This window comes from Zonotrichia leucophrys, chromosome 5 (assembly GCF_028769735.1).
Source record: "Zonotrichia leucophrys gambelii isolate GWCS_2022_RI chromosome 5, RI_Zleu_2.0, whole genome shotgun sequence".
NCBI classification, from domain to species: Eukaryota; Metazoa; Chordata; class Aves; order Passeriformes; family Passerellidae; genus Zonotrichia; species Zonotrichia leucophrys.
The window spans coordinates 38,499,008-38,519,052 of NC_088175.1; the positions used below are offsets into that span (position 1 = coordinate 38,499,008).

Consider the following 20,045-nt stretch of genomic DNA (forward strand, 5'->3'; position numbering starts at 1 on the left):
AGCACCGCATGCAGGCTGATGTGACAAGGCTGCATATTTGCTCCTTGAAAATGCCAATAAACAAGAAATGTCTGGTTATGAATTCTCTTTCCTTCACATACATGTTTTCTTTATACCACTGGCTGGAGCCATGCTGACTTCAGCAACAGCTGCCAAAAGACACATGGGGGAGTTGGTGTTCTGGCCAAATTCCACTGCAAGCTTTATGCTAAGGGTCACTTTCACAACACCACTTGTCATTTCACAACTTCTACGTTGAGAAGTGTGAATGTTTCTATTGTCCAGATTCTTCTTTAGAAGGTTTTTCCCCATTCTGCATTTAAGGGAAGTAAGAAGCATGTAATATTCAAAAGAGTCTGTAGGTTGGGTTGCTGGACCTGTGGAGGCAGGCAAAAGCAAACAGTGAATAGAAATATTGAATGCTGTTTTTTTAAACTCTGATTGTTTACATCCAGCACAATCCTCTCTATGAATTTCAGGTTGCTGGACTTACATGAGGTTTAGCATCTATTTAATTTCAAAATCTGAATTGCTATTGGCATTTTTGGTTTGGTTTCAAGGTCATAACTATTCTATGGGTTCAGTCTAGTAAACACAGAATGGATGCAGCATTTACTACAAGAAAAGATAATCCAGCACAATGGCCATGCAATAGAATGGGTAAATTGGGTTCTTCTGCTGCCTTTCTGGCAAGCAGTGGGGGGCCAGGTAAAACCAAAGTTTTTGTTTTTGTTGAATCCCATTTGCTCTTCTCCATAACAGCTGCTACTTGGAGAAAGACTTGTAGTGTGCTTTCAGTGTTCGTTTCCTTCAGTTACATATGGAGTGTTTATTTTGCTTCACCTTTGGGTAGGAGATATGTGGGAAAGAAACTGGTGGGGAAGTTTCACTATCAGATTGTAGTTTTGTGCTGAATAACTTTCTTGCAAATGAGATTTCACCTTTCCTGTCCACAGTCAAATACTACTTCAATTAAACTCTATTACTTGGTGCTGTCTAGCTCATGCTTCTGTTAAAAAATTCCTATGGCACTTTACTCTGCAAATGTAGAGTTTCAAAAGCTTTTAGCGAAACTACAAATGCATTTCTGCATTTAAGAATATTTTCTAACCTGTATGCCTTTAATATTTTTCAACAATGAAAGATTTGGCTACGGAAAAAATTGTTCAAAGATGTGGACCTGGGACATTGTTTATTGTATTACATATAATTTGAGTTCTTCTATTTGTTTGTTTCAGATTACAAACATGCTTATTAGTATACTTAGTCTATATACTATATATGTATTATATAGTCAAATAATGTATATTCATATAATATGTATTAATAAATAATAATTATAATAATAAATTAATAGTCATATAATATATAGTATAGTACATATACTATATACTAATATTTCTATATACTATATTAGTATATAGACATATTAGCATTCATTTTTATGTCTCGTCCTGAGTTAATCTGGTTTAACAACTTCTAATGCTATCTTTTTACATAACCATTTTTGTGTTAAGGCTGCTAAAATATTTCCACTGTAACTTTACTTTTGTTTTCTAATAGGTTTTGCTTTTGAGGGGAAAAAAGTTCATAGATTTTTTTGTGCAACCATATATATGGATGCTCATAATATATATCTATAATAAATATGTATTAGCAAGAATAAACAAAATCAACAGCTGTAATTTTGGTTTTTTGCTTTAGTATAAAGATTCATGTTTCAACCTTTGTAATAATTAATCTGAGCCCTAGTCAGGAATCTGCACAGTAGAAATTGTAAATCTACTGCTAGTTTAACTCCTCTCTGAAGGTGTACACCAAGGAGTGGTGGTATGAGTAGGTATCTTGGCAAGTAGTGATGACATGTTTGTTTTGGTATTGCATGTTTGCATTTGATGGACCTCCTGGGAGTTTTCTTGCTTATATTTTATTCAAAGAGCATATGAAGACCTCATATATATTGCTTTATTTGTGTTGAACAGCTGAGGGGTTTATTATTCAAAAAGAAAAGCATTAAATTGCATTAATGATGCTGTCACAAACTAAAACATAGGGTTCCCAGAATTCTATGATGTTTCATTTATTTGTCATACAAATATGGCCCGGGGATGAAGGAAGTTTAAGAAAATTGAGGTAATTTTGTGAATCTGATTTTATAGCAGATATTTAAACTGCCTGGAGGATCTGTGTGAGAAACAAATATGCAAACGAAGATCTTGGGGCATGCTTCCTTTCCCTTGTATGGAAATCAATCACTTCAAGCTAAACTCAGATCAGAACTCCCCTGGCTGGGTTATCAAACTGTCACAATGTGGTATTGCTACTGTCTTGCCAGAGTAGCTGTAATCAGGGTACCCAGATGGTTTCCCATACTTCTTAATAGCCTGGGCTAAAGCAAGCATTATGCCTAGTGATGGGAGGAGTAAATCATGTAATGTCCCTTACAAAGATGAAAATATGTGTGGGCCTTAGGAAATCACAGACCTTCATTTTAGCATTTCTAAAATGGGAATGTGTTGCAAACCTTTGCTGAATTTTTCTCAAGCCCTGAATTTTGACTAAGTTCTTAATTAGAAGTACATAGGCAATGGAGAGACATGGTAATGTCCCACATGATAAATTCCTTTGTATATGGAGAAAGTTATTGCTGAGCATTATGTACTCCTAATTTTGGTCACTCATAGAGCCAGTTCTTCTCTTCCCATATGTACCTGTACAACCAAGAGAAAGAAATCCCTCTTCTGACAGAAGAAAAAAAAAAGAAGAAGCCAAGAGAATTCCTAAGTGGGCTGAGGACTTAAAAATTGTATAAATCTGTCAATGTGTGAGAGGTAGCAGCTCAGAAAATAAATTAAACATAAGGAGCTTAAAGGGACAGGCAAGTGAGAGACAAAAAAAGAGATGTGCTGACCTTGTTTAACTTGGAAAAGCTAATTAATAAAGAGGAAAAACACAGTTCAGTATTCAGCATGAAGGTGAGCTTTCTTTTAGGTGATGCTTATTAACAGTCTGGGACATTACTGTACAGAATAATGGTCTGAAGAGCTATTATTTCCAGTAGAAATAAGTGAGTCTAGACTGCAACATGCTAGTTCAGTGACTTTGTAGAAAAGCTGTGAATTATTTTATTCTTAGACCCTTTTAAGCAGAACAGCTTTTCACTGGGAGCCACGGAGGACCAACCTCTTATGTTCCAAGGTAAGAGTGAAGGGAGTTGAAATATGGTCATTGGCACACACATGAATAAAATAAGGGACATCCCCTTTCAATTAGATCTGATACAGTTGTAATGACAATAACACTTCTTTCATATAAAGCAGGAAATGAGAAGAGAGACAAAATCAGTAGATGTTACCAGGGACATTGAAAGGAGTGACAGAAGACTCATTTATGGAGTAATGGATACCAAGTGTGTTGTTTTACTGTTAAAATCTATAGTAATATTCTGGTGAATTTCCCCAACCCTCACCTTCTTTTATGCTACATACAGATAAACCTTATTAAAAACAATACTGAATTTAACATGTTTAATAAAATTGTGTCTGTTTTGTAAAAATACTGTGTTAACAAAGCAAACCAATTTCCATTTAATGACTTTAAAAGTAGATTTTCTGCTAGTGCAGGTGTGCATTTCATCATACCAGGCAATCTGTAGCACACTTCTGCAAGTGCAATAACAAGCCAAGTTGTTTTTTACCCAAGTCACGTGCAAGAGGAGGGAGAGCAATCAGAATAGTGTGTTTTTTCTTCATACAAACAACCCAGGAAACTGTGTAACAGGTTCTGGTGTCCTGTGGCCTTTGATATTATTAGTGCTAAGCAATGCTAGTAGAGTGGATAGTCAAATTCCATGATTCTAGAGATGAGTAAATAAAAAAAGGAGATGCTAAGAAGATTTTTATTTGTTAAAAATATACAGTAAAATTCACAGGTTCTATATTTTCATTCAAAGGTCAGATTTTATATGTTAATAGAAGAGGTGAAGGCCTTGTTTTATAGTTTGGTTCTCTTGTATATTTTTACACTTACCTGCCTATACCATATTTGTTCACCCTTGCTGTTCATGTTTCATGTTTATTTTTAACCACAGGTGAAGAATGTATTTTCTCATCTAACGCCTATGCTTCCTGTAATAAATAATCCCTTGCAAAACACCTGTGAGTCATTATTTGTGCTAATAAATTAGCAAGCAAGGCAGTACTGAAATGCAGGGAAAAAGCAATGTGTGTAAAAATGTTCTGCATTAGCACTTCCACTTTGCCTTGGAAGTGATCAAATGACTAAAACAGAGAGCCAGAGGCAAACATGCAGAGGTCATTAATTGTGGTGTTCACCAGCTGCCTGCCCTGTGAAGGCAAGGTCTGGTAGGTCACTTGGGCTTGAGGCACCGGCAGGAGTGGGTGTAAGGTGCTGCTCTGCCCAAGCTCTGCTGCCTTCTGCAAATCTGCACCTGCTCTCAAACTGCTGTGGGGAGTCAAGGCAGCGGCAAGGAGTGTACCTCCAGCATAAACCATACTCTCTAGCTCCTGTCACTCTACAAGTGTGTATGTCACATTACCTGGGTCATTTCAGATGAGTCTTTTTCCTTCCAAAATTGAGCCCTTGTGTTGTTCATGTTACTAAAAAGAATCACGGCCTCCCGCATCAGTTGAAGATTTTTTTTTCCCATTAAGTGTTTTAAGCTTCAGTTGCTGAAGAGTTTAAAGCAGAATAATGAAGAAGGAGGCAGAATAGGAATAAATCCAACGTTAAAATAGATTGAAATGTTTTATAAAATTATTTCAGTGCCACTTGTCAATTATAGCCCAGAACACAAAAACTATAGAGGAGTTAATGGGTGTCCCCAAATTTATGTTATCCTGGGGCAAAATTTGAGCTCCATGAAGTTCTTAGGAAACTGGATTTTTTTTTTTAGCCCAGTTTGCCTTCTGGCATTGACCCTATATGTTAACTCATAAAGTCCTTGCAGAAAAAACACACTTTTTTTTAACCAACAAAACGTGTGCCCATTCATCTCCAGTAGATTTCTGCTGTGTAGCAAGAGGGAGAAGAGATCTTTCTCTTTGTGGGTGGTGCCATGATTGCAGGCAAAACCCTTCTGAAATCTGCTAGAAGTAAAACTTCTTAACATGTTAAGAAAGCTGAAGACATTATTTGTTCCAATGAAATTTATTTTTATGGCAGCTGTTAGGGAGTCTGCTGCAAGGAATTGAAACAAACTGTGCTTTTGCCCCTTGAAGGTTCAAGTGAACCTGTCAAGAAATATAATAAATATAGTAATTATGGTAAGAGGAGTGATGCACTGGTTCTGGCTTGAAATTTTTCAAAAATGTCACTGTCATACACTTTTGGAAGGTGACTTTTAGCTGAGTTCTGGGAAGCCTGCCTGCATGTGCAGCATGGCACAGCTGGAGTTGCTCTGCAGGCAGGTGGTGGGGGACAGCGAGGAATGGGGAACAGCCACCTGCTGCTGTGGAGGAGAGGACTGGGGACAGATGAAGGAGATGAGACAGGGAGAGAAACTGGTCAGAGAAAATGCTGAGGGCTCCTCTTCAAGAAGTTAATCCTTTGATATTTTCTCTAGAGAAAATACTTTGATTTTGATGAATCTTCTGGTTTCCATCAGCTGAAGGAGCTTGCTCATCATTTTTGGGGATGGTCACAGTGCTTGTGTAAATGTCCTAAGGGACACTTGTGTATTCTGAGACATTCTCTGGCCAGTGCCTTGTGAAGGAGGCAGTGCCAAAAGGTCACAGGAGACGTTTGCTCTGGCCACTCACTGAGCAATGGGGTGATATTTGGGCTGCACCAATAGCTTAAAAAAGCATTAGCAGCAAAAGAATCTGAGTTAAGGGATTCAAGAACTGCAAGACTGAACTGTTTAATTGTGTTACAGTAAATGCAACTGTGAAAACCTATAGTTTTAAGTAATTAGAAAGTAGCAGGGTTAGGGTATGAGGCTTGAGCTGGGCAGTGAGAGAGAGGGAAAGAGAATTGAAAAAAATATGAGGTAACTTCAAGTCAGTGACTCTGTGATGCCTCAGGAAAGACAAGAATGCATGGTGACAGATTTTTCATTCCCAGAGCTTTTTAAATATTTCAGTGGTACAAACTTGTGCTTTGATTGGTGTTACCTGTTAGTTAATCTGGCAGAAAAGTACCAGAAATTAAACTGCAGGATACGTTTAGGTTTGCTGTGGAAAACGTTTAAAATTTTCCCACTTAAATCTGTATACTAAATATGTAGTCAAAGACAAGCAATTAAAGTAGTACATACTGTATTGTTTGCGGGGATGCAAAGCTAGATCACGTACTCTGTGGATTTTTAACAGCAATTTCTTCACAAACCTTAAAGCACCTTAACTTAGATCATAATTTCAGTTCATGATTAAATGGACACAATTACCGCATTACTGGTCCATTGTATTTTTAGTGTGCCCACTGTGGCTGCTTGTCCCCCTTGTTTTTGAGGGAACAGTCTGCTGTTGAGGATGAAGCTGTAAATGTAAATGATCAAGACATGCACTGGCTTGCACTGAGGACCCCTGTGGTCATTGTGCTGACAACCAGAGCTTGAGTGAGAGTGCCAGGAATCAGAAGCAGTATGGCCAGCTGGGACTCCAGCTCACTGCTGGCTACAAACAGCAGGACAATGGCAATGAATCATTGTTTCAAGTGTTCTTTGCTATTAAAGTTTTGAAGCAACTAAATATAAATACAATAAATAAAAAAAAAAAAAAGCTAAAGCCTCCTAACTAAATAGAATTTTCTAGATGATCTGCATATAATAAAAATAATCATTAGGCCCTTTTAAGGCAGTATTATCTTCAATGTCCATAAATACTTAGAAACCTAATATTTGGTCATCATTAAAAAGATAAGCTAGGATATGTACAGCCATTAGTTATAATTTGATATTCAGGCATCAGTTGTTTCCAGTTTAAAGCTCCATTTTAAATTGGGGATTTTTTATGAGAAGTTGCCTAGTAAATTCTAGGGCTGTGTCTTCCTGTGGTTCAGTGGATAGGGACCAGTTCAGCCAACCAGATAAATGTGTGCTTAACTTTAAGGACATGTGCAAGAGCTGTCAAGTTAACTCACAGCTGTGTCCCAGATCTCTTTTCAGTAGATTAAAAGACCAGAAGAGCATGTTTGGGTGTGATATGTTGTAAAGTGAGCCTCCACTTGTGTGCATTTCCTCTCATGTTGGCCTGGGGATGAGCCAGTGACAGCTGAGCAATGTCATGCTTCACACAGTTTTACTATCTTGTTTCAAACTCATGTGGAGACATCCATTGCTTAGACCTTTAGTGGTGTGAGATTTTTTTATTTCTTGGCAATAACTTCCTCCAAAAGTGAGTGAGATTTTCCACAGCTCCAACTTTAGGTAAACATTCAAGTGACTTTAGTAGAATTGTCTGTAAAAACTCAGCAGAAGCCTTAGGACTTACCTTATGGGAGTTCATTATGGGGCATAAACTTTCTATTCCTTGGACTAAAGCACCTGCCATACATCACCATTTTGCTGGACATGATATTTACATAATATGCTTTGGAATTCACAATGGAAAACATAGACATAGTGCATGTGGTTTGAGTTAAGACCATTCTGTAATTTATGACTGGAGATATAGATGAATATAATTTAAGCTAAAAGTCTGCAAGCTTTCTACTTATACAGTGTGTTCTACAGAGGTTCCATCTTAGAAAAGCCATTTTAGGCTTGGTCTCTCCCTAAGCAATCTGGATTATAAATCTAACAAGGCAGAATGGGAAAAATTGCTTGTGGTATGTCCTTCTGCTTGATTTTTCTAACTTTGTATTGAAGGAATCATACAATTTATGTTGGGATAACACTTGAAATCCTCAACCCACAGACCAATGAATGCCAGGACAGTACTTGGGGGAAATACTGTGCTACCTGCTTTTCTTATAATCATGTCCTGGGTATCTAGAGCTGCTCAGTGTCAGAGATTTCAAACCCAGTTAAATGACCCCTCTAGTTCTACCTGCTTCACTCGTCATATTAAAACACCATGGAATAACTGGAAAATTAAACATTTTAGAATTCAAGTTTCCATGTTTGAATTTGGCCAAGATTATAAAATCCATCCTAGTCTTTACATGCATCAGCAGTAGTTGTATCATGAAGAAAACCAACTTCATCAGTTCACAGAAATGCAACCTGCTGTTGAGCCTCACTAGTTTTGGATATAAAGACTTGTCTTCAACACTTACACAGTAACTGTGCTGCTCTGTGTTTAAGGTAAACACCTCTCTAAGAAGGCACCACCAAACTCATTATTTCAGTTGAGACTACTCCAAGTGGTTCAACAGTCCAGCAGACAATAATAAATAAGCAAGAAAAATAAAGCGTTTGAGAAAATGCCATGTTAGGATAGAGACTTTTGGAATGCCAAAAAAGAATCTTGTTCCTGCTATTGATGACATCTCTCAACTCCTTTGCGTCTATAAAATGAGTGTAAGCAGACCTGGGGGACACAGGCAGATCCTTTGATGGAGTGGGGCATGCCCTGAGGGTTTCACATGTAGAAAGCAACCCAGTCCCCCAACCTCAGGTCCGTAATCAAAAATATACTCATAAATATACTCCGTAATCATAAATATACTTACTTCTGAAAGCTTTTTTGTATTTATGACTTCCCACATTAATACTATGGGTTTTCTGGGTGTAGTTTCTAGACAGATATCTGTGATATATTGGTAAGAGAGAGCAATAGAAGCAGATCACCCAAGCAACCTATTTATGTGAACGTCCATTCCATTTCAGGCAGCTACTAGAATAAATTACTATTCCATGTGAATAGGAAACTTTTCCCTCCTTCCACAAGATTGTGGTCAAAGTGTGGTTTTCACTGTTTTTCAGTTATTTTAAAGGCACAGTATGAAAAAAAGGCTCCAAACCCTGGTTACAAAGGCACATGAGACAAGGAAAAAGATGCTTTACACTGTGTGAAAGTCATTGCTGTTTTTAGGACTTCCTCTGTAAGAAGTCCTTTTGATTCCAGTAGATGGCATGCACTCTTCAAAGCTTGCTGTATGTGATCGCAAATACTGCTCCAAGGAGCACACAGTGCTCTCTTTTTAAGCTGTATCCCAAGGGATTCTGTTATGCTACATGTGATTTCTATAATCTCTTTAACATACTACAGGGAGCTAGTATGTCTTCAAAACGAAGTTTCTTCACTTTTTCAGGGCCCAGCCCAGGAAATTTTTGTTGAGATGTTTTTCAAGAGCATGAGCAGTTTGGCCAAAGCAATTTTGTTGGAGAAATAGTTGTGATGAAAGCAATCTGAATATCTGGCTACAACAAAAGTGTAGTTGCATTAAAAGGGAAGCAGTCATTCTAGGTAAGAAAAGCTAAAAAAATAAAAGAAATAAGAGAAAAGAATGGCAAGAATTTTATTGAATTGGATGTTTTAAAAGCTAAATATGTCATAAGGTGAGAGAAAAAGTTTAAAATGTAGTTTTCTTTTTTTTTCACCCTGTGAGGTAATTTTGTACTGGGGAACAAATACAGTCTGTTTTTAAAGTTATGCTATGAGACTTCTGCACTTTCATAGAGGTTTCTGGACTCTGAGGTTGCAGTAATCAAATTTACTAGCTTTATAGTTGTAAGTCAGATTTTGGAGAACAGTTGAGAAAGACCATTATCTGTACTCAGAGGAGAATTAATGTCCATTAGAGTACATAGGAGCAAATTGGGACTTCGAGTTTTCATACACTAATTCAAATTCTGACATTTTCTGCATAGAAGTTCAACTGTTTTCTTGTAGGCTTCTTAGTAGTTCTCTTTGTGCAGATTCTGACTCTATCCACAACAGTTTCTGGAAGAGAGCTTTTCCCCACAGGAAGCACTGAGGAATATTTTCAGACAGAATTAGTGCTGGATGAACTGTTACATGCTGGTTAATTGACAAACATCTCATGGAAACGAATGCATTTTGAGTGTGTTTTTGGTTGTTTTTTATTATCTCAAGCTTTGTCAGACTTGTATCTACCTGTGCACTTTACAGGATTTAGAGGAAAATATTGAAATATGAATGGTCAGCTATCTCAGACCTTTGCCACTGGCTGTTGGGGAGTAGCTTGATGGTTGGGTTTTTTATCTTGATTTTTCTCGTCTTCTGATTGAATGTGCATAGCAAACCTACGCATAGCACAGCACTACTCAGTCACTTCTCAAAAAACATAAAGGGCTTTTAGTATTTTGAGATGCAATTTGTTGGATGTATAGCTTCTAAAGCATACTGGAAAAGAAATACAAATTTTTGGTATGAGAGGGAACTTTTTGCAGGTTAAAGCAATAACACCTGTGGTCACTGTTCTTAGCTGGAAAATACTTTGGAACTGTTTTGAGACCACTTGGAATTTTACAGTACAGCATGAGTAAGACTCCTGAGCCATTAGAGGGGTAGGTGGGCATTTTTGTACTGCTGTGAAAACTATAGGGAATTTTCAAAGTAGATAAAGAAAAACAGTCATGATGAGGTGGCCACAGAGGGTTTTCCTAATTTTTTGTATTTTTTCTTCTCATTAATACATATCATACTTTTAAAACAAATAGTTAATACACAGATTTGGTGAGAAAATAAACTAAGTAATTGAGATTGAATCCTTTTATACCTAATGATGTCTAGATGAATGGTAATAACTGTTCAGATTTAGTTAAAACTTGCTTAGCTGTAGAGTTCTGATGCACTAATTCAGCCATAGTGGGGGGGAGTTACATGGCCACCAGAAACTTGTTCTGTGTGAGTGATGTGGTCAAAAATCACTGTTGTAGTCACCTGCAGTCACAAACCTGTGACAGTTTACTTCAGGAAAAAAAGTGTTTCAAGACCCATTACTCAAGAAATAAATTAATAGGAGAAACTGCACTTTTCCCCTTGTCATGACAAATTAATTCTTACTGTCTATCTCAATCAGAGCTCCTTGATAAGTCTCTCTTTCTGTGGACTATTCTGAATTATACAAAACCCCCCACTCTTCTACTCCTTTTTGTCCCTAGCCAGCATGTCTAGGAGCTGCTACATTTCTGGTCTTCTCACATTCTCACTGGCTTAATCTTTACCCAGTGCCCTTGAAAACTATGCTAATCCCCAGTAATTTCATAGCCTTTTTCTTTGTGCTGCCTGTCATACCCCAAGTAGAAGCAAATGCAAGGTCATGATTTTACTTGTTTCAGAGTTTCTGAGGATGTAAGGAAAGAACTTTTTGCACAAAGCACACTGTTATTATATAATTTGCCATGATGATAATATTATGATTCATCCTTAATTCTTCATCTCAGCCTCAGTACATAATTCTTGGGTAATGAAACATGCACAGTCCCAGGTTGTTACACCACTATAAAGCCCTATCAGCAAATTAGCAGATATTCTACATGTGCATTATTACATAAATAAATGATCATCTTTATGTTAGGTATTATACTGTCTAGTCTAAACCACACTTTCTTGCTTTAAACTCTGAATGGTGCATAGAATAAAATCGCTGGAGATAGAAACAAACTGGTGTCCCTTCTTGCAAATAGAACTGATATCCCTCCAAAGTCTGAAATACAGAGTAAATCTGAATCTTGCCAAGGACTGTGGAAGCCTACAAGGCCACTTGTCTGTGTGAGGTCTGAGTAACTACCTTAGCTTTGTTCTTACAAACTGTAGCTTAAATATTTTTCCATCAAGCTTTTCCACGACCCTTAAATCAGAGTCAGTTAACTCATACCAGTACACACACTCTTTGAGATGTTCAGGTCAGTTTTTCATAAGATTGGGCAGGAATGCCTGAAGGCAAAGGTCTGCAGGGTCCCAAAGGCACTGCATGGCTGCCACATGGAAGGACACCTGTAAAGCTTCCCATGGTCCCCCTCCATCAGACCTGCCATGCAGAGAGTGCACAGGTACACAGAGAGTACACAGAGAGTACACATCTCCCCTTCTGCAATTTACTGCAGAAATTTCTCCCTCTCATCATTTCTAACAGCTAGGTGTTATCCTGGTTGCTTTACCCTATGTACCTGATGCTTCAAGGAGTTTCTAGGTATGGAGGTACATACATGTCTGTATAAAATACACTTCTGTTATTTCTAACAAAATCCATGTGATTCAATGTGATCTCTTGGCCTCATGTTGTTTATGGTGCAGGGTTCCATGAAAATTTAGTTCACAATTTAGTTCACAGTCTCTCCATAGAGACTAATATTCTTTTCCACACAACATGCTATGAAATGCTCCATGAAATCTAAGCTGCAAGTCAATAAGAAAATCTGAGCATAGGAAGGCATTATCCATGCATTGTGGTCTGTCTAAAGAGATTATTGAAAGCCATCTATGTGGCCATACATAGGATGTGTGATTATGAATAGAAAAGAATTCCTGCCTGGCAGATCCATCATCTTTACCTCTCTTATTATTCAGACATATTCCTGCAGCCTAGTTAATAAATAAGTCAATACATTAGTCAGTCAGACATAAAGAAACCTTGAGGGGGGAAAAAAGTCTCTCTTCCACAGTGATATATATGTTTGTGAAAAGACTGGATAGATATGGAAAAAAGGATCATATACTTGTAAAAAATTACTGTGGTATTATATTTCATTTTCCTTTGCACCTGCTATCAAGTACAGACTTCTCTCTCTCTCTACAGGACAATTTAGCTTTCCAAGTCAGATTTAAAAGCTGGAGAAACTCTTAAAGGAAGCATTTAATGAGTAGAAATCTCATTACTATTCTGAAAGGGTTTTAAAAGCTCAAACAAATGTAGCATAAATTTAAGGATTGCAAACTCAGGTAGATCATGAAGAGTTGTTTTCTTAAATGATGTCATGGAACAATACTTTAAAAAATCAGAATAAAGAGATGAAACCAGGAACTAAATCAGAGTAAGAAGTCAGTTCATACAGATCACTATTCTTCTCAGGTTCAGTGAGGATGCTGCTGATCAGACACTTGAATATATAACTGGAGCATCACAGAGCTATTTAGGTTGGAAAAGGCCTTTAAGATCACTGAGTCCAACTGTTAAATCTTCATTACAAACTCCTCCACCAAACCTTGACCCTAAGTTCCACATCTGCACTAAGTAACTCCAGGGGTGGTGACACAGCCACTTCCCTGGGCAGCCTGTTCCAATGCTTTTTGCTGAGGAAAGTTTTCCAAATTTTTGATCCAAACCTCCACTGCTGCAGCAGGAGGCCATTTTAATTGTTTTACCTGTAGTTGCCTGGGAGAAGACACCAATCCCCATCTGGCTCCAGCCTCCTTTCAGGCAGTTCTGGGGAATGCTAAGGTCACCCCTGAGCCTCCTTTTTGGCTAAACAAGCCCAGCTCCCTCAGGCTCTCCTCACAAGACTTGTGCTCCAGACCCTTCCCCAGCTCCACTGCCGTTCCCTGGACATATTCCAGCATCTCAGTATCTTTCCTGTAGAGAGAGGCCTGAAACTGAACACTGGATCTGAGGTGTGGCCTAATCAGTGCTGAGTACAGGGGACAATCACTGCCCTGGTCCTTTGGCCACACTATTGCTGATCCAGGCCAGAATGCCATTGGCCCTCTTGGCCACCTGGGCACACACTTGGCCCTACCCTGGCTCATGTTCAGCTCCTGTTCTCCAGCAATCCCTGGTCGTTTTCTGCTGGGCAGTTTTCCAGCCACTTTCCCCCCAGCCTGTCATACTGTTTGAGGTTGTGATCCAAGGGGAGGACCCAGCACTCTGTCCTGTTGAACCTCATGCCATTGCTTTGTCCCATTGATCCAGCCTGCCCAGATCCCTCTGCAGAGCCTTCCTACCCTCCAGCAGATCAACACTCCCACCAAGCCTGGTGTCATTTGTGAACTGACTGAGGGAACACTCATCCAGATCATTGATAAAGATATTAAACAGGACTGGCCCCAACACCGAGCCTTGGGGAGCACCACTGGTGATTGGCCCTCAGTTGGATTTAACTCCAGTCATCTCTGGGCCAGCCATCCAGCCAGTTTTTAACCCAAAAAACAGTGCACCCATTCAAGCCACGAGCAGCCAGCTTCTCCAGAAGGATGCTGTGGGCACAGAATGTGCAGTAAATGCTAACTCAGAGGAAACAACATGGCTGTAAATTGTTCCAGGGAGAAAAGTTCTTTTTCCTGCTACAAAAAAAAACAAGTCATACTTGAGAGTGTTGCTTATAATACCAGTCCCGAGGCCAAATCAGGCTCCATAGTAAATCTCCACTCAGAATTCATTAATGTCTTACAAATAAGAAGAAAAAAGCCTACACAACGCACTTAAAATTCAATCGAAGGGCTTAGCAGCAGCAAGCCATTTAAAACCCTTGTTACTGCAGACCCTTTTGCAGACTGAAGCTTATGTTACTCTTATTTGTAAGATGTGTGTGTTTGGTTTTTCACTTTTTTTATTTTTGTGCAGAAGCTGAGACCTGACCAGATTATTTTACTGATATATAATGCAACATTTAACAACTGAACATTATATAGAAGGAGTGATGCCAAACCTAATGTGTGTTTTCCACAATAAAAATATTTCAGCTGTTTCACCTGCATGGCCTGTCATATTTTGGCTTTATATGCTGAGCTTTACCAGCTCCAGTGTGGTTTGAAAAATATATCTAATATAAGAAATGGAACCCCCAAACTCTAGCACATGGCATGGCACAGCGTTATGAAAAAGTCTGAAACTGTCTCCCTAAAGAAGCTCAGCAGCTGTTGGGCTATAATTAATTTAAGCAGCAGAAAACACTATTTGAACTCAAACTAGAAGTTTCTTGGTGAGCTCACGCTTGAGCCCTAATTTCAAAAGTTGTGGCAAACAGTTTGAACTCCTTCCACCTAGCTAGTGAAATCCCTTTTGTTCTGGTGATGTTCCATATGTTTTCCTAGTCACTCATCTTTTATCTAGCAACCAGAGCAGGCCCTTTCCTACATATGAGACAGGAGTAAACTGATCATGAGGTAGAGCAGATCCATACTCCCTCTCCCTGTCACGAGCACAGCATGTTATCCTTAATAATTAATGTTATACTGTCTCTCCAGGGAAAGGGGGAGAGATTAGCTGCTAGCAAATATTCTTCAGAGCATATTAAGCTGTCATTTACTCCCATGCAATCCCACTGATTGCTAGGAGGAGCTCTGTCAGTGAGGAATCACCTAGGTTGCTGTCCACCAAACTTCATCAGACCATTTTTGCAATGGCTTTTCAGATCCAACCATGTCTGAACCACTTGTCTAAGTACTACGGAATTGGCAAGACGAGATTTGCAGTCCATTCACTTTTTATTCTGAGATCAAAAAAGCTGATTCAACTTTCTATGTCTCCTCTTTTTTTCTTCTTTCCTTAAGAAGAACAGTCCTTCTAGGAACAATTGGGCTTTTGTAGCTGCTGTTTACTCATTGGCTCAGAAGAGACCAGTGCTTGGTCTGACAATAAATATGTAGCTCAAGAGAAGTTCTTAAACCCTGATTTGAAGCCTGTCTGTCCAAGGTTGTTTTCTCAAGAACAGCTCTTGCTACCTCGATTGAAGCAATTGCTACAAAACAAATCAGACTTTTATACTGAGAATACCTGCTTGATTAATTGACAGAGCTGAAATACCTTGAACAGAATAAACATGGTCTCTGTTAACTTACTTTGTCCTCAGCATCTGTTTTCAGTAGCCTTGTTATGGCCTTTGCCTACATTTTTCATTTAAATGAAAGATTATTTTTTCTCTTCTAGTCTGTAATCTAGGTTTATGCCAAGATGGGGGAGTATTTGGGAGACAGAGAGTTCTTTCCCTGTAACTGACTGAAAATAAAAAGGCATTGTCACTCAAGCACTGTGTAAATCATTAACCCTTAATTTTGTGAGGAAAGGAGTTACATTTGGTGGCAAAGGAAAAGCAAACATTCCCCCCAGCCTTTTAGTTCTGGAAACTTCAGTGTCATGAGAAGAAAGAAATAAGAAGTTGAAGAGATACAGAGAGCAGACTAATCCAGAGGGAACTGAGAGAAAACCTAAGGAAAAATTTTTAGGAGGAAATAGGAACATACCAGGGACCTTAGTGCTTTAATAAATGATTTTCCTGCATTTTGGCACATTATGTGTAGCAACCAGCAAGAGAAACAGACTACAGCCTAAAAAGTGCAAATAAATAGATTATCTCATATGGCACTGTATATCTTACATGCAAACCTATCTGTAAATATTTAGATAATGTAAATTCAAATGTTTATGGACAGATTCTTTTTCTTGTACCTTGTGCACATTGTGAAGATGAGGGACAATAGCTAACTTTTAGATTATTCAGGCAAGAGGTTCTTTCTTTGCTTAAAAGGGAGTAAAATTGAAGTTAATTCTGATACTAAGTTCTATTAAGGCACTTATGTATCGCCTTGTCAGGGTAAAGCACATTTGAAATTAGTGAAAATACAGACTGTTAATTTTGGGACAGTTCTGTACTCTCCTAAGGTGAATAAAAATAAAATCTCCTGGGCTCAAAGGAGTTTCTCTCTTTTCTAGGGAAATCCTCAAAAGGGAGAAGGGTAGGTGGTAGAGCTAAGCAGAACATCTTGCTAAATAATTCAAAAGCTACAACATATGTCTAGCTCTTGGTATGTGCTGTTTGGTATGATCTGCTGTTTCATGTGACTACTTGACTACTTATTTTCCAATATTTGGTTCATTTTTCATAAATCCTGACAATGTTATTAAGCATCTGTAGTTAGCAGTAAATATTACCATCTTTGAAGGTCTCCATACTTATGAGTTCTCTGTGGTGCTGTTTTGGAGCTTAGCTGTTTGGCTGCTTGTCATTATGCCATAAGAAAATAATGAGCAGAATTAATTAATGTCTTTATGGTCTGGCCTCAGTAGTGTTAGACTAACTTCAATAGGCACTTGTTGCAGTTATCTCATCATGTGACTGCAGGTTTCAGGTGCAAAAATTCTGCATTCTTCTGGAGCCAAGTATCATTTACAAGATGCAAATAGAGGCACAAAACCAGCACAAGGAAGATATCTCAGTCCATAAGATAAAAATTAATTTCCATGACTCTGAGATAAACAGATTTTCCTCTTCTAGTAATTGGATAGAAAATTTCTATTGCAAAATTCCAATTTTGTCATGTGCTACACAAGAAGCTTCTCTTATCCTTCATAGAAGGTTTATATTTCACTATTTTTTCTCTTCCTTTCCTCCCACAACATAGTCAAAAGCCTGGAACAATACTTCCTCTCTGGTCCAGTAATAAATATCTCATTGTTGAAAAGCAGTGCTAACTCCTTTATGGTACCATTTTTCATGTTCTGATATTCATCTGTCATCACTTTTTCTAACATGGGTGCACAGTTAGCATATTTTCCTACTGTGTTTTTTTTTTTCTGTAAAAAGCCCATACTTATCAGACTTTCACTCCATGCCTACAATCTTGAAGTAGATGGAGAGTGTGAAACTTTGAAAAGTGGAAAAGGCTCCAGGAAACCAAACTAAGATTTGCCCAAAGTAAAATCATCAAGTACTTCTGTTTACTGATCCATTTCAGTTCCACCCATTATTTGCTAGTGAGCAAGACTCCAAGGTTTTCTTTTGAATTAGTTTCAGCTGTCCATATTTCAGAGTTTCTGAGGAGTACATGATTAACCTGTAGTGAATAATAGGCCAGAACAAGTTATATATTCATCCTTGGAATGCAAGTGAAACTAGGTTGTAATCCTTGGTTGCAAAGTTTGGATCCCAAGTTCCTTGGGGTTTTGGCACATTTCCACCAGTGATTTCATGGCTTTGGGGCCCATGTGCATGAAAAGTGCAGACACTGTCTCATCTTTCTTGTAATTCCTCAAGTTGTGCACATTATCCCTTGGCTAATCCTCATGTATCTCTGATACTTGCATGGATAAGTCTTTGAGAAGAAGGCAAGCTTCACACTTGAGCTGTCAGAATGTGTACTGGTATTCTTTGTTACTTCACTGTCAGAAGCACATTTTGTTGTGACAACTGTTGTGGAATATTTTTAAAATTGCAGAATAAAGGTTACAACACTTGGAGGGGTTTTCCCCCTTAAAAAAAAAAAGAAGAACGAGTGTTCTCTAGTGCATTTTGAAGTTGTTGTTTTGTTTGGTTGTTTTTTTGCCATCAAGTATATTGGAAAGAAATGCAATTTCAGTTTGAAAGGGAAAATTGTAGAAATATTTGCATCAAAATTTGGACAGCTGGATTCTTATTACGTCTAATAACTTTCTGTTGAAAAACTTTTCAAAGACAAGAATTATATTGTACTGCTGTACAATATAAAAAAAGTTTTGATTCATTGGGAATGGCTCAGTACTGAGAACACTGAAACTTCATACATCTTTTCAGACCTGTTTGAGGTCTGTAAACCTCAGTTTACTGTTATAGAGGAAGATTTTCTAAAATCTTGTTCTAATCTGGCATAAGACCAGATCTCAAGAAGTATAATTCTCTTGATAATAAAAATTTTGTTCTTTACCTATTTCTCATATTTACACAGCCTTACCTTTTAGGGGAAATTTTTGATTCATAGTAGCATTTTTAATATTTTTTTCTAATACATTTTAATATTTTGTATATAAAAAGGGAGTCTATTGCTATTTATATAATTTCTCAGCTATTGAGAAAATTAGAGGCACGACTTTTGTAGTACTGCACTCATGTGTGTATCACTTTCTATTGCGAGTGCATGGCCTGCCTTTGGTAGCAGGGGAGGAGAAGGGGTGGCTTCTGTGAGAAGCTGCTGGAAGCTTCCACCATGTCCCCCAGAGCCAATCCCTGTCAGCTCCAAAGACAGATGTGCTGCTGGCCAAGGCTGGCACAATCAACAATGGTGGTAATGCCTCTGTGATATCAAGTTAAAGGAAAAAAAACCCAAAACCTTATTGCACAGATAATTGGCCAGAGAAGAGTAGGGTGAGAACCTGTGAGAAGGACAACTCTGCTGACACCAGGTCAGTGGAGAAGGAGGGGGAGGAGGAGCTCCAGGCTCTGGAGCTGAGATTCCTGCAGAGCCAGTGTTGATGACCATGGTGAGGCCCTGCAGCCCATGGGACCCATTGGGGTGCAGAGATCCACCTGCAGCCCATGGAGGAGCCCCACGCCAGAGCGGGTGGATGCTTGAGAGGAGGCTGGGAGTCCCATGGAGAGAGGGGCCCTGTTCCCAAGCTGAGGCAGCCTGTCCTTGGAGGACTGCAGCCTGTGTAAGAGGGACCCGTGCTGCAACACTTGGAGGGGCACAGTTGCCCACAGAGGGACTCATGGTACAGCAGTGTTGGCAGGACTGTGTGCCCGTGGGAGGGACTCGCATTGCAGCAGTTTTGGCAGGAGTGCTGCTGGTGGGATGGAGTCACACTGGAGAAGTTCACAGGGAACTGTCTCCTGTGGGAGGGATGCCGTGGTGAAGCAGGGGAAGGACTCCTCTCCCTGAGCACTCTGGTGATGAACTGACCACTGCCCCCATGCCCTGGCTCCTTGCACCCCTGGGGTAGGAGGGAAGGGTGGCAGGAAGGTGTTCTTAGGGACTTTACGTCTCATTATCCTGCTCTTTGTTAGTAATAAATTTAACTCATATCCTCAAGCTAAGCCTGTTTTTCCCATGATGGTATTTGATGAAAGATTTCTCCCAGTCTGTATTTCAACCCACAAACCCCTCATTAAATTTTCTGTCCCCTGTCCAGCTGCAGAGGGGAGTGAGTGAGCAGCTTTGGTGAGTGCCTGGCATCCAGCCAGCATCAACCCACTACACACTTCCTCAAATATAAACCAAAGCTAGTGAAAAAACTTTTTCCTCTAAGCACTGCCAATTCAATGAAACCAAAGGTTTTCTTGGGAAATGCATAGTTCTCTAACTAATTTTCAGTGGCAATTGTTCAAGTCTCATTATAAACGAGTTAAAAGTACTCTCTTGACATCAGCATTCTCATTATATTGAAATAAAATGTTAATGTTGAAATTAAATGTTTTCAAACTATTGAGCAAAATTTTATTGAATGCTTTATTTTGCAAATTAATCCTAATTTTTAAACTATTATCCTCA

At 38.8% G+C, this 20,045-nt stretch overlaps 1 protein-coding gene across 2 annotated transcripts in view; it reads left to right on the forward strand.

The window, feature by feature from the left end:
* Positions 1 to 20,045, forward strand: part of SLC1A2 (solute carrier family 1 member 2) — an 85,644-nt gene that overhangs the window by 30,736 nt on the left and 34,863 nt on the right. The gene's annotated exons all lie outside the window — the stretch shown is intronic.